Genomic DNA, 17,527 nt, shown 5'->3' with positions numbered 1-17,527 from the left:
ATGATATTCAAGAGAAAACGTTGATAGACTTTTTTTCAATTAATGCTCAAATTTATCATTATTTGTGTATTGAAGACAATGCAGCACTGAGTGGTGAATTATAAAAAAATCATTTAATGAGCATTTAAAAAGTAATGGAGAGAGATGCATTTTAATTATATAAATATTAAATCAAGATTAAACTGAGATTGCTTCTTAGTGTGGAGCAGTAGAAAATAATTCTAAAAAACAAGAAATGTATGGAAAATTCTTCAACAAATATCAAGTTTGTGGGTTTTTATGATAGTTGAATCATTTTATACTTTGGGTTTCCATTTATCACTGAAATTGTGAGTTAATTTTCACTCATTTAGTTTATAAAATATTACACCTTCCCCTAGTTCTTTAATATGCATTTTACTTATACTTTTAGCGACATTTTTAATGACAGAAAGTGTGCCTGGATTTTCATGTAGATGCCTTTCTCTTATACTAATTAAATAATTAAATCACTTGTTCCAGAATGTTGAAATGCCAAATGTCCAGTTTCTCTGCTTCCACCGACTTCACACTCTGACAGCCAACAATTGCTCTAAGTGTTTGACATTCAGAAATTGGAGAGAATAGGTCAGGACTGTGGCAAGCTGGTTTGCATTTTAAGTAGCTGTGAGAGGAATGAGGTATGTTCGATGGTAATTTCTCTTAGTTTCTGTTGTCTCAAGACTTTTTATTTTTTTAAGAGAAAACAAAAACTAGATTGGTCGTTCTTATCACAACTTTACTTCTTTTGTAGTAATGCCTCTGAAAATATAGGAATCTGAAAGTCTGGCTATTCAAAAATTATACGTCAAATTTATAATATAGTCAAATGAGATCATTATACTTATTGCCGTGATAAACACTTTTAAGTGAATTAGAATCACTGTGCACAACATTGAATTTGTTTGTGGCAACAGCTTTATAAAAATGCTTTTTTTTTTTGCTTATGCTTTGAAAATTTGTTTTACATGAAAATATAATATTCATAGTCCTTTTTACTTAGGTTTACAGTGAAGGATTGCTTAGAACATTCAGATTATTAATTCAATCACGAATCTTATGTCTGCCAATGGTTTTAATTTTCTCCTCAGCAGAAATGTTTGCCTTGTATTTTGAGGAATGCATTTGCTTGAGTTTCATCACATGTATTTTCTCCTCCTTACTTGTTATAGTAAGGGCAAATAATGCCAAAAAAAAAAAAAAAAAAAAAAGACCAAAAGGAAGAGAAGAAGGAGCAACAGCATAGCAGTGATAGCATCAAAGAATTAGACAAAATTAGTGAAACTGTGCTATGAATTATTAGTGAAATTAATAATTCATAGCTAAGTAACCAAGTCATAGGTCAAATCTCATAAGGGACCTCCATGGGAAATTATACTTTGTGGCTGAGCTGAAATTTTATGGTAATAAATATTATTAAAGATGGGGGAGTTTTCATCCCCTGCCATTGACTTCCTGAGCCAGGAGCAGGTGATTGATGGAATCTGAGTCTGTGTGCCGACAACTTTATGGAGCATATGGGAAAATGATTGTGAAGTGATTACAGAGTAATATCCATGAGCTGATGCCATCAGGGGATGTTTAATGGTGTCACCATTATAGGGTAGGTATCACGACAGTGTGCAATTGAGGGGAAATGTCTAGGGCTTCCTGGATGGATGCTGTTCGGATCTCGATGGCTAAGATTCTTAACAATTCCTTAGTGCATTTGGAACTTTATATCAGAACTCTGTTGTAGAGTGTCCATTAGCTTCTGTATGTTTTTTTTTTTAAAACTCAGTTAAAGCCGTTGTACTATGAATATACTTTCTTTTTAGAGATTGTATTTGATTATTTGCAAATAAGCATGTCATTTTCATAAAGTCCCTTGGTAAAGGAACTCTCTAAGCATTGTTATTTATTTATGAATGGTTTGGGGATAGACCCTGCTGGAATATTATAATCGAGATTCTGGTGCATGAAATGGGAAAATTAGGTTAAGCATTTTTTCTTAAGAAATACTCCTAATGGGGATTTCTCTCCTAGCTGAATATTTGTCACATCACTTTAGTCTGGTAATCTAAAAAGCACTTACTCAGCTTAAAGATCCTGAGTCAATGTGAACAATCTTGATAAAAAATCTTTTATGATTAATATTTTCCCGTCATTTAATGCTACTTATTTATTAGCATGCTTTGTTTTTCTTTTTTAAAATTTATTTTTAAATTACAGTTGACATACAATATTATATTAGTTTCAGGTATACAACATAGTGATTAGACATTTATATACCTTAAGAAGTGATCACCCCAATAAGTCTAGTACCCATCTGATACCATACTTAGTTATTACAATATGATTGACTATATTCCCTATGCTGTACTTTACATCCCCATGACTTTTTAAACTACCAATTTGTACTTCTTAATCCTTTTCACCTTTCCCAACCATCCCTTAACCTCCATCCTATCTGGTGACTATCAATTTATTCTCTGTATCTGAGTTTGTTTCTGTTTTGTTTGTTTGATTAATATTTTTAAAAAATGCATGGTATAAGTTTTACTATCTCAAACTGATTATTCTTAGTATTTTGGTTTACATTCCACATTGAAAATCTGTCTGGCTAATATGCAATATGAACTAGCTCATTGTCAACATTATTTTGTTGCTAAAAATATATGTTAATATATTGTTACAGCCATACTTGTCTGTACTACAGTTAGCTTACAATTGATCATGATGGGAGTATTTACACCATGAAATTGCAAATATTACAAATCATATCTCTCTTCTCCCCAACTGGTTATTAAATATTTACCAGCACAACATTGGGTGTAGCAGAGAGAGCATGGCTTTGAGATTGGTCATACCTAGAATGAAATTCTACTTCTCCCTCGCTCTCATTCTGGTGAGTTATTAAACTTTCTTAAATTTCTTACTTTCTTAATACAAAAAGGAGTAAGGTGAAAATGAAATTAGCTAATATACAAAGTACCTGGCACACTTTTGTAATGTGTTTTTGAAACTTTTTTTCTTTTTCCACTCTCCTGGTAGAACTGGTCCTAGAATCTGGGGTAAGAATGAATTATAATGCATGTCAAGATTCTGCAATTGTGAGCAGAGAAGAAGGGACAGAATTTGGGCACTGGGAGAGAAGTCTTGTCTTAGGGATGGCATATCACGAATAGTTACACCCAAGATCTGCCCAGGGAAAGTGGAGGAAAAATTTTTAACAGTAGAAGCTCTCCATAGTATAATAGCACCTCAACAGAGGTGGGGATAGCCTAGCCCTTCCTAGTTTAGAGAGCTGTGCTTGGGGTAAGCAGCCCAAGCCTGGGAGTGGGAAACTTATGGGTGGTTGGAGTGAGCCCTGGTACTGGATATAAGAGTGATCAGAACCTGGGGTCTCCTAGCAAGGATTTCACTTGATCATGGGCAAGACAACCCCTTCTTCAGTCCCATGATTTTAGGCTGTAGGGAAGTGGATAGAACCTACAAGACACACTGTTCCAGATGTGGTAGAAGGGAAATCAGGACAGTTCCCACACACAATGTCAGAGCAAACATGGTTTGGACAGAGCTTTCCACATTAAGCACCATCAAAATAAAACAAACAAAAAGATTGTAACTATGGCAAACAATGAAAAAATAAACATCCAAAAACCTATGTATACAGATCAAGGGGAAATGAGAGAAGAAAACTAATATACAAATCACTGAAAGAATCTAGTCTAAAAGAAAACATTACCCAAAAAGCACAGTTCTGTGGATTCACTCTATGGAGAAACTTACTGAAAACATTAAAACCAAAGCTCAAAGATAAGATGATTAAAGAGCAGAATGGGGTGAAAAGAGGGATTGCTGAAATAAGAATACAGATTGGGAGCCAAAACAATACTGTTTCAGATCTAATAAATAACTCAGAAGCAGCAAGGAATAGGAAAAACTTAAAATTGAATGTAGGAGATGGAGTAAAGGTTTGAGATAATTTCAGTGAACACAAAATAAAATGACTAAAGGGAAAAGCAATTGCAAAGAGTTCTCAAAAAAGAATTCATTTTTTTTTGATTTCCTAATTTTCCTTCCAAAGAGAAGGCTGATTCTATAGTCACATAATCATTTCAATTTGCTTTTACAAAGACTTGAACAAAATGGAAAAGATGAAACTGTGTCTCTTCACCGAAGTGACTCCTGTCAATGGCATCTAGAAATGCCCTTTTCAATGCGGCGATGAAACTATTTTATAAATACTCCGGTTTTATAAAGAAAAATAGTAATTCTGGGATGAGCGCAGCCTGAAAAAAATTCTCGTCCTCAAATTTTGGTCATCAGTGTGTAATACAATGGTAAATGAGACTCTCCCTGTTTTGGAATTTTTGCTAAAATTCCCAAACTGAAAACCATAGATAAGCTCTGAGCTCTCTCCTTTTATCCTATTAAGAGATAGCATAAGCTAAAAAAAAAAAATTTAAAACAAAACAAAACACATTACTTGAAATCACACAAACTAAGGTAAAGGAGTCAAAAAGTACAAACTTCCAGTAATATAATAAATGTCATGAGGATGCAATTTACAGCATGATAACTACAGTTAAGGATACTGTATTGCATATTTGAAAGTTGATAAGGCAGTAGATCTTAAAAGTTCTCATCATAAAAAATTTTTAATGATGTATAGTGATGGATGTTAACTAAATTTATTGTGGTGATCATTTAGGAATACATGTAAATACCAAATTATTATGTTGTACATCTGAAACTAATATATGTCAATTATACCTCAATAAAAAAATTACATGAAGAGAGACAGCTGAATTCACCCTGCTACTTCAACCATCACCCCCAAGTGGATATCAGCAAAAAAGTTACCGGCTTTGAGGATATTTATTGTGTTTCTTTTTAGTTCTTGAGTAAAGGAATGCTGTGGCTTTTCCTTTCTCATGGCCATCTCTTCACAAACCACAAGACCTGTGGTTGGAGAGACTACCTCACAGGAATTTGGGGTGCCTGAAAGAGGATGACATTGGTATCTCGATCCTGGCTTAGATGGCTGTTTCCACGGCAGCCCTGCAGATCTGTTCCACAATTATGTAAGCAATGGTGGGGCAAATTGAGAATGACTGCAAGGCAGAGAGGGAGCAGTAGGTGAGGAGCGTGTGCATCCATTGTTAGGGCACAAGGAGGTAGAATTTAACGCAGGACTACCTCCTACAAAGGAATCACCTGTGCTTAATTGCTGGTGATGGCTTTTGAGGTAGGATTGGAAGCCCTGAGCTAGAGCAGATGTTCCACATCAGAATGTTATGCAGTGCAGAGGTTTCCTCAAAGAGACACCTAATAGAATTCACCTGTGTTCTCCTCAGTAAAACAGGTGTTTCAACACTCACCGTAGAGAGAATGTTTTTGGCTGAGAGAAGACCACAACTGCACATGGTAGGTAACATGTTTTTTTGGCTCTTTTGTCTAGCTCTATGTACTTCAGCAAAGAAAAAGCCAGAACCAGAAAAAGGAGGTCGGAAGAAGTACAAGGGGCCCAAGTGAGGGGAGGGTAGTGCTTATTGGGTATGAAATTGAAGTCTTAAATTTGGGCACGATCAGGCAGGATTATAGACTCTGACTCAGATTTTTTTTAAGAGATGGGAAAGGGAGATTCAAAAGGGTAATTATTGAAGACAAAACCCCCATGTTTGGACTCTACTGAATTAAGATTGTTCAGTTAATCTGCCAGCATTTGTGTAACAAAATGCTACTATCAGCATTTTATAGATTGCTTTTACTTATCCTTTGTCCTGACTGATACATTTATGATTAGAAACCACATGAGATTTTTAGTAGCCTTTATTGAGTTAAACTTCAGGACAGAGATGATTGACTATATAATTCTTATGACACAAAGACTTGCTTAACTTCTTTAGTACTGATTACTATCTTTGCAATGAGAGATATAAATTTTATTCACAATTCTTTAAGAATTATCACAACACTCATCATTAATTCCAATGATAAGCCCCTATTTTTCACGGACATAATAAAGTATCAGTCATGTTTTGGGATTTTTTGTCTACATCCCCCAAACTTCCCAAAATCCTATACAGATATACTTTGGAAATATTTGTGGGTTCGGTTCTAGACCTCCGTAATAAAGACAAGTATAGCAATAAAATGAGTTGGGATCTTTTTGCTGGTGTAGGGCCTTGCCTTTAATTTGGAAAAAGAAAACAACATCTGTGAAGCAGAATAAGGCCAACTGTAATAAAATGATGTATGCCTGTACAGTTTGCCACTGTTCCCTTCAAGGCACTGCCCCCTTTCCAAAGCAAAGGTACATTTGGTACACAGAGTACATTTGGGCTATAGGTTTTTGTTTGCTTGTTTGGAGCAAAGAAAGACTGCTAAAAATTGTTTACGCAAGATTTGCTTGATATGCAGTAGGGTGGGGGCCGTTTTATGCATTTCTGGCCTGATCATTTTTCCTGGTTTTCCCCACTTTTTTCAGCTCTGCTGGTAGAAGATCTGACCCACGCACTCAGTCTCTTCTTCTACCTCTCTGAGGCTTCTTTTCCACATCCTCTTTTCTGAAGAAGATTCCACATGTCTTGTAGATGGGCCTTCTTTCCTGACACTATCAGCTTTTTTTAATTAAGTCACCATTTTACAGAAATAGTGCTTCTAGAATCCTTGACAAATATAATGAACAGGTGAGAGGGCGGAGAAAACAAAGTGGAGGAAAATGTGGCAATGAAATTGAGATGGACAAGAGAAAGAAGAAAATGGTAAAATAAAAACAAAATAAGGGGTAGTAGATGACATCAAAAGTTGCTTTCAATTTCTCTCTGTGGAATTGGCATTTCTGGGCCACTCTGCACTGTGGTTTTCTGGTTTATATAATTGAATGGATGTAATTGAAAGGATGTATGAATGGCATAACTACGATTATATAACAGAGTGTAAGCAGCTCACTGTAGTGTGAAAGTGAATGAGCACTAGATTTTACTAAACCATTACCTTGCTTTGGCAGCTGTTACACTGTGATAAATGATTGCAGAATTAATTAATTGAAGAGGGCATTATACTACTAGAATGTATTTCCACTGAGCAGTAATAATGAAAATTCCTTGTTAGTCAATGAGTGCCCACCATTCACTAATGGAAAATTTCTAGTATTATATGTATTGTCTTTGAAACACATCTCTATTAGGCCACATATTAGAACTTTATTTTAAGAGGTGCCGACTTTTTATCTTTCCATTGAAGGCCTAGATTATCAAGAAAAGGTCAAAATCTCCCCGTAACAAGCCTGCTTTTTTCCCCTTTGAGTGCTTTTACACCATTTCGTTTTCTCCCAGAAAGTTGTCGACTGATTCAGTTATAGCTGCGTTGAATCTACCAATTCATTACTTTTAAGTTTCTTTATGTATGTAGAACAATTTCTTATAAAAAACCCAGAAACCAATTTCTATTGATAAAGTATCTTTCCTTTGTGTAGTTGTCATTAAAGGAGTATTTCTATTAAATGATATTGCATCAAGTATGTTTTAAACATCCACATGAGCTCACCTTTATTTCAGAATATCTGGAAATTATAATAGCAGAAAAACTTAATAACTTTCTCTTTTATATACTCCTTAATAAGGGAAATGGTGAAATGGCAAGTGGAATTCTTAAACAATGACACTGTGAACTCTCTTGGGATGGTTTGGACAATAAGTCGGGTTTCTCCATCACCCAACAGGAGGGGCTACACCCAAATTTAATATTCCATGAGACTGATGGTTTTATTTCCATTGTCAGTAAGGGCTGTACCTGAAGACATGGTCTCCAGGTGGTGGAAAGCTAGCTTGCCTCGGGCAACTCCTATAAATAGCTGGCACTTCAAAACATTGTTCTAGTGTTAGCCCTCTAAGGAGAGAAATCATAGTGGGGTGGGCGTCCTAACTTTGGAATGTCCATGCTGCATATGCAGGAGAGCACCCTAGTCCTTGTCCACTTGTCTGTGGGATGATGGTAGAATGAGAAACTGGGGTTTTCTCTTTTCTGGCCTCTGTCTTCTAAGCTTCCCTAGTAAAGCCCATGTAGTACTGTAGAATCAAGTGATCCGCCCTGCGGGACAGAAATCTACTGTAAATGGATTCTTGCGAATTGTGACATGAGGTGCTATTTCGCTATTCTGGTTTCTCTGAGGAGGAATTTTCCCTAAACATGCCTGGTCTTTTACTCTACCCCTTATTCTTTCTAGTTGGGTTTGATTGAATAATCTAGCTGGTAGAAAACAGCATTGATCTAAATTCATTAATTATCAGGAGCTGACCTATCAATAGTCCTAAATGAAAGAAATTGGGATTTTGTTTTCCCCCTTCTCTCTCTACTCTGGATGCGAGGAAATGGTGATTTGTGCACGTACTTTGCTCTACAGTCTCAAACTTTCCTGTTGGTGGTCAGTCCCTAGGGCTGCATATAGCAGGCAGGGAGTTTTCAGGCCTTGTCCGTTCTTACACTAAACTATATCTTCTGACTTGGCCTTACTAGTGACAAGGATGGTATCTGGATTCCCATTTCCCTCTTACATTTGTCTTATTTTTCAGTAGGTTCAGAACTTGGGGGAAAGGAATGGCGTTAATTGGGCCTCCATGGATTCCAGCAACTCCAGCATCTTCTCCAGCAGGGATCTCTTGTAGGGTTGAATCACTGCATACAGTGCTGTTCTGTTGCACAGATGCTCTTTCCACTGATCGATTTACTCTTAGGTACAAGGCGGTGCTGGAGAGGAAGGGAGAGGAAGGGAGATGGAAGGAGAGAGAGGGAGAGTTCAAAGTCCAAATGTTTGAAACTTAACATTTGGATCTGGTGAATTTGAAGATGATACCCTCCCACCCCCGCCCCCAGAGAAAATTTCCTTTCAGCATCAATAAATAAGCTAAACGATCTCCACCCCCCGCCCCGCAGCCCAAATGCTTTGCTCAGCACTATTCTCATTGTGGCAAAGGCATCTAGCTAGAAATGGAATAATATTGTCTGTGAAGTATAGTCATAGGTATTTCATTAGCATAACTCTATCCTTGCTGTTGAGGAGTGCCTAAATACCTTTAGAAGTATCTATGGAGCTATACCATATTTTAAAGAAGCAATCAAACATACAAATTCTAGCATTTAGAAGTCTAAGTCAAAATTCTATATTATAAACATGCCATAAATAAATAGTTTAATGACCAAGTTGGTTTGCTGGGCATAGAGAGTTCAATTAGAAGAATCTTTACAATTCCTGGAAAGATAGAGTGAATTCTCGTTAAGATAACTTGATGTTGGAAAAAGCTGCTTTAAATTTAAATTTCTTATGTGGTTAAGTCTGTAGTCTGGACATAGCATTTTTGTACATCGTTAGGCCTTGATGGATAATTATCTGTTTGCTGACCATATTCTGAATTTTGGAAAATATATTTTGTTGGTAGAAATAGACCTAATAAATAGAAAAGACTTCTTTTTAAAAAATTAGAGCAAAAGTGAACAAGGTATGAATTTAAGCTTAAATGAATCAAACTATCCTCTTGGTAGCTGCAAATTCTCAATGAGTTCATTTTACTTGAATGTTTCTCAGGTAAAAGTAAAATCTCTTTATGACAAACTAAAGGTTTTCCTTGTAGGTGAATTTGTTATTATATTTGAATATACTGCTAAAAATCATATTGCCTGTGTAAGGGCAATGTGGATGAATTAAATTTATCTAGGCTCTCTTTACAGACAAAACAAATTTGAGAAAGTGATATAAGACTACTAAAGGGAAAGAATCAACCTTTCCCTCCCCTCCTGATTTCTTTGCCCCGGGAATTCAATTCTTAAGTCTTAAGACTTCTCAAATTTGCACGGTATTATTTATGTTCTTCCATTTTATTCTGATACTCTCATTTAATTGCTAACATCAATGATTTTTTATCCATAGCTCTGTGGTGGCGCCTTAAGTTTTTCTAGAGTATGGCTCCTTGAAGGAATTACAGTGTAATTGTATACATTGAACAATGCCTGCATAGAACAGTACCCAATAAGTATTTTTTAACAAAATAAATGAGCTATTAGTATGTGAATATATAGTAATTTTGTTATATGGAAAACTTTGTAATGTATTTTCTGTTTTGTGATTTTATATTAAATTTATTTTGCATATATTCTAAAGCAGAACAACTTTATCTTGATGTTCTTTCCTCTTCAACAAAATAGATTAAATTGCAAAATATGCTTCTTTGCAAAGTTCCAGTGATGATTCATTGTTTTTAATTATTGTACTGGCATCTAACTGTACATACTCCATTGCCCATGCCATCACCACTAATGAAGAAGTACTTTCAAACAGTGGGATGGACCATGTGCTCTATCTTGTCAGCCTAACTGGAGGACAGCTGGAAGAAAAGTCACTGTTTTCTGGAAATTTACTAGAACTAGTATTTTTGTACCTGGGTGTAAAATATTAATATACCTTATTTATAGTCCTTTTAAGTTCTGGATAAGTGCCTGCTATAAGGAATACAACTTGTGCGCTTTAGAAATGACTCAGCATACTGTTTGTTTGTTTTTTTAACTTTTTAAAATTAGTGTCAAGTATACAATACATTTGTTAGACATTTATATAGTTTATAAAATGATCCCCCTAATTGCTCCTTCTCTCCTCTGGTTTTCCAACTAGCCAATATAGTAATGCTAACTGCATTCCTTATGCTATGCTCCCCATCCCTGTGACCATCTATCAACTACTAATTTGTACTACTTTAACCCTTCACTCCATTCTCCCAGCCTCTCAACCTCCCATCCCCTCTGTTGCTAAATTGTTTTCTATATTTGTGAGTCAGTTTTTGATTAGTTCTTTTTGTTCCTTAGATTACACATATAAGTGAAATCATATGAATTTATCTTTCTCTGTCTGACTTATTTCACTCAGCACTATAACCTCTAGGTCCATCCTTGGCATTGCAAATGGTAGGATTTCATTTTTTTTTTCATGGCTGAGTAATATTCTATTGCATATATGAACCATAACTTCTTTATCTAATTGTCTGTTGATGGGTATTTAGGTTGCTTCCATATCTTGGCTATTGTAAATTGTACTGCCATGAATATTGGTGTGCATAGATCTTTACGAGTTATTGTTTTGGTTTTCTTTGGATAAACACCCAGAAGTGCAATTGCTAGGTCAAAAGGTATATCCATTTTTAATTTTTTGAGAAACCTCCTGACTGTTTTCTATAGTGGTTGTACCAATTTGCAATCCTACCAACAGAGTATGAGAATTCCCTTTTCTCCGCAACCTTGCCAACACTCGTTCTTTGATTTATTGATGATAGCCATTTTGACAGGTGTGAGGTGATATTTCATTGTGGTTTTAATTTGCATTTCTCTGATGATTAGCGACATTGAGCATCTTTTTATATGTCTATTAGCCATTTGTATTTCCTCTTTGAAGAAATATGTTCAGGTCTTCTGCCCATTTTTTAATTGGATTGTTTGTTTTTTTGTTGTTCAGTTGTATAAGTTCTTTATATATTTTGGATATTAACCCCCTATCAGATATATCATTAGCGAATATCCTCTCCCAGTCGGTTGTCTTTTTGTTTTGTTGATGGTTTCCTTTGTTGTACAAAAACTTTTTAGTTTGATGTAGTCCCATTTGTTTATTTTTTCTTTTGTTTCCCTTGCCCAGGGAGATATATCCGAAAAGAAATTCCTGTTGGTAATATCATAGTTTACTGCCTATGTTTTCTTCTAAAAGTTTTATGGTTTTGGGTCTCATATTTAAGTCTTTAATCCATTTTGAGTCTATTCTTGTATATGGCGTAAGAAGGTGATCCAGTTTCTTTTTTTTTTTTTTTTTCACGTATCTGTCCATTTTTCCCCAGCCCCGTTTATTGAAGAGACTGTCTTTACCCCATTGTATATTCTTGCCTTCTTTGTCATTGATCAATGTATCTGTTGTAATGCCAGTACCATGCTGTTTTGATTACTGTAGCCTAGTAGTATAGTTTGATATCAGGTAGTGTGATACCTCCAACTTTCTTCTTCTTTCTCAAGATTGCCATGGCTATTCAGGGTCTTTTATGGTTCCATATAAATTTTAGAATTATTTGTTGTAGCTTTCTGAAAAATGCCATTGGTATTTTGATAGGGACTGCATGTAATCTATAGATTGCTTTAGGTAGTATGGCCATTTTAATGATGTTGATTGTTCCTATACATGAGCATGGTATATGCTTCCATTTATTTATATCTTCTTCAATTTCTTTTTTCAATGACATAATTGTCTGAGAACAGATCTTTTATCTCCTTGGTTAATTTGATTACCAGGTATTTTATAGTTTTTGGTACAATTGTATATGAGATTGTTTTCTTAATTTCTCTTTCTGAAAGTTCATTGTTGGTGTATAAAAATGCCACTGACTTCTGAATATTTATTTTGTAACCTGCTACTTTAATGAATTCATTTATTAGTTCTAACAGTTTTTTGGTGGAATCTTTAGGGTTCTCACTATATAGTATCATGTCATTTGCAAATAACAAGAGTTTTACTTCTTCCTTTCCAATTCACATGCCTTTTATTTCTCTTTCTTGTCTTATTGATGTGGCTAAGACTTCCAAAACAATATTGAAGAGGAGTGTGAAAGTGGGCAAGCTTGTCTTGTTCCTGATCTTAAGAAAAATGCTTTTAGCCTTTCTTCACTGAGTATGATGTTACCTGCAGGTTTGTTATATATGGACTTTATTACGTTGAGGTATGTTCCCTCTATTTCCACTTTGCTGAGAGTTTTTATGCTAAATGGATGCTGGATTTTGTCGAATGCTTTTTCTGCATCTATTGATATGATCATATGGTTTTTACTTTTCAATTTGTTAATGTGGTGTATCACATTAATTGATTTGTGAATATTATACCAACCTTGCATCCCAGGAATATATCCAACTTGATCATAGTATATGATATTTTTAATGTATTGCTGAATTCGATTTGCTAATATTTTGTTGAGGATTTCTGCATCAATGTTCATAAGAGATATTGGCCTATAGTTTTCTTTTTTTGTAATGTCTTTGTCTGGTTTTGGAATCAAGGTGATGGTGGCCTCATAAAAGGAGTTAGGGAGCCTTCACTCTCCTTGATTTTTTGGAATGATTTCATTCTTCTTAAATTTATTGAGACTTGTTTTGTGTCCTAACATGTGGTCTATCCTGGAAAGTATTCCATGTACACTTGAGAAGAAAGTATATTTTTCTGCTTTGGGGTAAAATGCTCTGAAAATATCTGTTAAATCCCTCTGGTCTAGTGTGTCTTTTAGGCCCGTTGTTTCTTTGTTGATCCTTTATCTGGAAGATTTGTCCATTGGTGTCAATGGGGTGTTAAAGTCTACTATGAGTGTATTATTGTTGATCTCTCCTTTTATGTCAGTCAATAACTGGTGCAACTATGTTGGATGCATATATGTTTACTAGGGTTATGTCCTCTTGATTTATCAATCCCTTTATCATTATGTCTCTTTTTATAGCCTTTGTTTTAAAGTCTATTTTATTCATATAAGTTTTGCTACCATGGCTTTTTTTTTCATTTCCATTTGCGTGAAATATCTTTTTCCATCCCTTTATTTTCAGTCTGTCATTTGATCTGAGTGGGTCTCTTGTAGACAGCATATGCATGGGTCTTGTTTTCTTATCTATTCAGCTACCCTACATCTTTTGATTGGAGCATTTAATCAATTTACATTTAAAATGATTACCGATAAGTACATAGTAACTATCAATTTATTATTCGTATTTGTTTTTTCTATTTTCTTTTTTACCCCTTCTCTTTTTACAGAAGACCCTTTAACATTTCTTATAATATTGGCTTGTTGGTGATGAATTCCTTAAACTTTTTCCTGTTTGGGAAACTCTTTATCTCATTTTCCATTTTAATTGAAAGCCTTGCTGGATAGAGTATTTGTGGTTGTAGATTCTTGTCTTTCATAACTTTGAATAGTTCTTGCCAGTCGCTTCTGGCCTGCAGTTTCCATTGACAAATCAGCATACATTCTTATGGGGGTACCCTTGTAAGTAATTAGCTTCATTTCTCTTGCTGCTTTTAAGATTCTCTTTGTCTTTGACCTTTGGCATTTTAATTAAGATGTGTCTTGGGTCTGTTTGAATTCCTCTTGTTTGAGACTCTTTATGCTTCCAAAACTTATATGTCTAAATCCTTTGCCAGGTTAGGGAAGTTTTCTGTCCTTATTTCTTCAAATAGATTCTCAATCCCTTGCTTTCTCTCTTCTCCTTCAGGTACGCCTATGATTGGGATATTGTTATGCTTCATGTTGTCCCAGAGGTCTCTTAAACTATCCTAATTTTTTACAATTCTTTTTTCTTTTTGTTGTTCTGATTGTATGTATTCTGCTACCTTGTCTTCCAGTTCATTGATTCGATCTGCTTCGTCAAATCTACTGTTGAATCCTAGTGTACTCTTCATTTCATTTACTGTATTCTTCATTTCTGTCTGGTTCTTTTTTATGATTTCTATGTCCTTTTTTATGCTTACTATCTCTGTTGAAGTTCTCATTGTGCTCATTCATTCTCTCCCTAAGTTCGTTGAGCATCCTTATAACAATTATTTTGAACTCTGTCTCTGGTAGGTTATTTGCCGCCATTTCATTTAGTTTATTATCTGGAGTTTTCTCCTGCTTCATTTGTAGCATGTTTCTTTGTTTTCTCATTTTATTAGCCTCTGTGTTCATTTCTATGTGTCGGAATATTTCTTTCATCTCTCAGCCTTGGCCAGATGGCTCACTGGTGCACTCTCCCTGATCCCCTATGCCAAGGGCCCTGGACCATGATCTTTGTGCGGGTTGTGTAAGATCTTCTGTTGTTGCCAAGCCTGTATTGTTGTTAGTACATCAGTAGATGAGATTATCGTTCAGGCTAACTGATTGTGGGAACTGGCTGTACCTACCGGGTGAGAGTTGTTGTAACCACCCTTTGTGTGTGCCACTAATGGGGCTAGTCAGGAGTTGCTTTGTTGTGGGCTGGTGCCATCTTCTGGTTGTGTTATTTTTATGGCTCCTTGGGAGGGGTTCCCGAGTAGGCCAAGGTCAGCTACTGCTTTTGATTGCTCAAGGCTACCTGGTGGGCACTACAAAGAGATCTGCAGATGATTGTTGCCTTTGCTGGAAGAGACAACGTTGTAGGCAGCAGTTCGGTTACCCCTGTCCCTGACCTAGGGCAGTTTAGCAAAGGGACTAGTGCTCCTCAAGGCCTGATACTGTCTGTCATTTGCCTGTAAATTTCTGAAACTGAAAGAGCTTCTGGGTGATATGCATGTTGGGTGGTGCAGGGATCCTGGGAGTCTCCTGGGTCTTTTGACTAAGTTTCCCTCTGCCAATGCAGTATCAGTTTACATGCCAGCACTATCTCTGTGGCTCCCTGTACAAGTTTCCAACCATAGCAAGGTCAGTTGCTTCCCACTTTGGGCCTGAATGCACCACACCAGAGCAGAGGCAGCTGCCTATCAATGTGCATAGGGCACTTTGTGTATTGGATGGGGCAGGAGCTCAAGGAGTCAAGGGCTGTCAGACCATGAGCCTCAGTTTTCTGCACTTTCTGTCTGCAAGTTCTTGCAGTAGTCACAGATCACATGGAGACAAACTGCTGTCTGAGGCAGTCTCCCCTGCAATCCCCTCAAGAGAGATTGCAGCTTACAGGCAGCAGTGGTCTGCCAACAACTGTTTTCCTTAAAATGAGCTCAATATGCTAGCCAAGGTCTGTTGCCTGCTCAGAATGAACAACCCCAGGGCCAAGCAAGGCAGAGGAGGCTTCCTGTCAATGGGCTGCAGGTACTTTGTGGCTTGGGTGAAGCAGAATCTCATGGAGATAAGGGTCGTCAGGCCAATACAGCCTCAGTTTTGCTGCAACTTTTGTGCCTGGGCTTTCCTTCTGTAGTCACAGATCACAGTGAGACCAGCTGCTTTCTGGTCCCACAGACCTCTGCTCTCCCCAGATGCAATATTGCAACTCTTGCAGGCAGTATAGATCTGCCTGTAACTGATTTCCATGATGTGCCCACTCTGTGCTAGCCAAAGTTTGTTGCCTGTGTGAATTGGGAGTCCCGGCGGGGAGGGGCAAGGCTGTGGAGGTTCACTGTCAATGGGCCACCTGGGGCAATTTGTGGGTAGGGCAGGGCAGGGTTCCATTGAGACAATGGCAGTCAGATCAATACAGACTCAGTTTTGCTGCAATTTTGGCAATAGTTCGCAGGCTCCCACTGAAGTCCCAGTTCAAAGCAAGACAAGCTGCTGTCTGAATTGGCCTACAGACCCTGATATCTGGCCAAGTTTGTGTTGGCAGCAGTGATCTGCCTGAAACTACCTCAGAAATGTGCACTTACAGCGCTGGCCACTAGCTGTGAATGCTTGACCCTGAATCAGTGCAGGGCTTGGCAGCCGTCCAGCAACAAATGCCCCAGGCAAACTACAGGTTGGATGGGCAGGCTAGTCCCCTCAGGCCAGTGCTTCCTAATGGCCCTATATGAGTGGTTTGCACAGTCAAGCTGGTGTGGTCTGTAGATTGCCCGAAAGTGGGGCTGGACTAAGGCACAATGGTGGCTGCCCTTCCAGGCCTTGTTTTGGTGCCAGGTAATGCAGACTTTCTCAGTATGAATCCCATGCAAGCATCTGACCACTGTCAGTGTCTGGGTGAGTGTCCACAGGTCAGAAAGCCTGTGTGTGGGTCCTTCAAGGGGCATCTAGGATTTCAATTTCCTTCTGGCTCACCCCAACGGCCAGAATCCCCTCTGGTTTTCAGTAAGAATTATTGGAATCTTCTCTTCCTTGGGCTGCGACCCTGGGCCGAGGAGCCCCCAAATGAGGCCAGGACCCCACTCTCCTTCAGGGGAGCCTCTGCAGCCTTGCTCTCCCTCCCATTGATACTTCACCACCTGCGGGTACGGGTCCAGCCTGATTCCTGAGTTTGCCTCTCCTACCAGCTTCGATGTGGCTCCTTTATATTATCAGATGTAGGTGTTACCATCAGTTGGATTTCAGGTGATTCTCTACATTGATTTTTTTATAATTTGGTTGTAATTTCAATTCAGACCTGGGAGGAGGCGAGCCCTGCTTTTACCTAGTCTGCCATCTTCCTGAGTCCACTTCGATATAGTGTATTAAGAGCTAAAAAGGCACCAAACACAGAGGAAAGGTATCCAAGACAGATGTCAGCCTACTCTTTATTGAAGGGATTCAAATATATCTGTTGAACAATGAATCAAAAACAGGGATGGTTATAACGACATAAGTGTGCTTCATCATATCTGAGAACTCAGGATGTGTGACAAGAATGACTTAAAGATTCAACTTGAGTGTGGACTAATGTCCAATCTGGAGAGAGGACATACTCACCCCCTCGCACCCACCCCCCCCCTCAACTTTATTGAGCATCCTCTAGGAACTGGTCTGTGCCACACTACTTTCTTTGAAATTTCTGTCTTACAAAATTTTATTACCATAACCTTGTACTGAGAAGCCTCTATTATATAAGAAAG

The sequence above is a fragment of the Pteropus alecto genome, unplaced genomic scaffold (genome assembly GCF_000325575.1).
Source record: "Pteropus alecto unplaced genomic scaffold, ASM32557v1 scaffold104, whole genome shotgun sequence".
Taxonomy (NCBI): Eukaryota; Metazoa; Chordata; class Mammalia; order Chiroptera; family Pteropodidae; genus Pteropus; species Pteropus alecto.
This window is presented reverse-complemented; position numbering follows the sequence as displayed.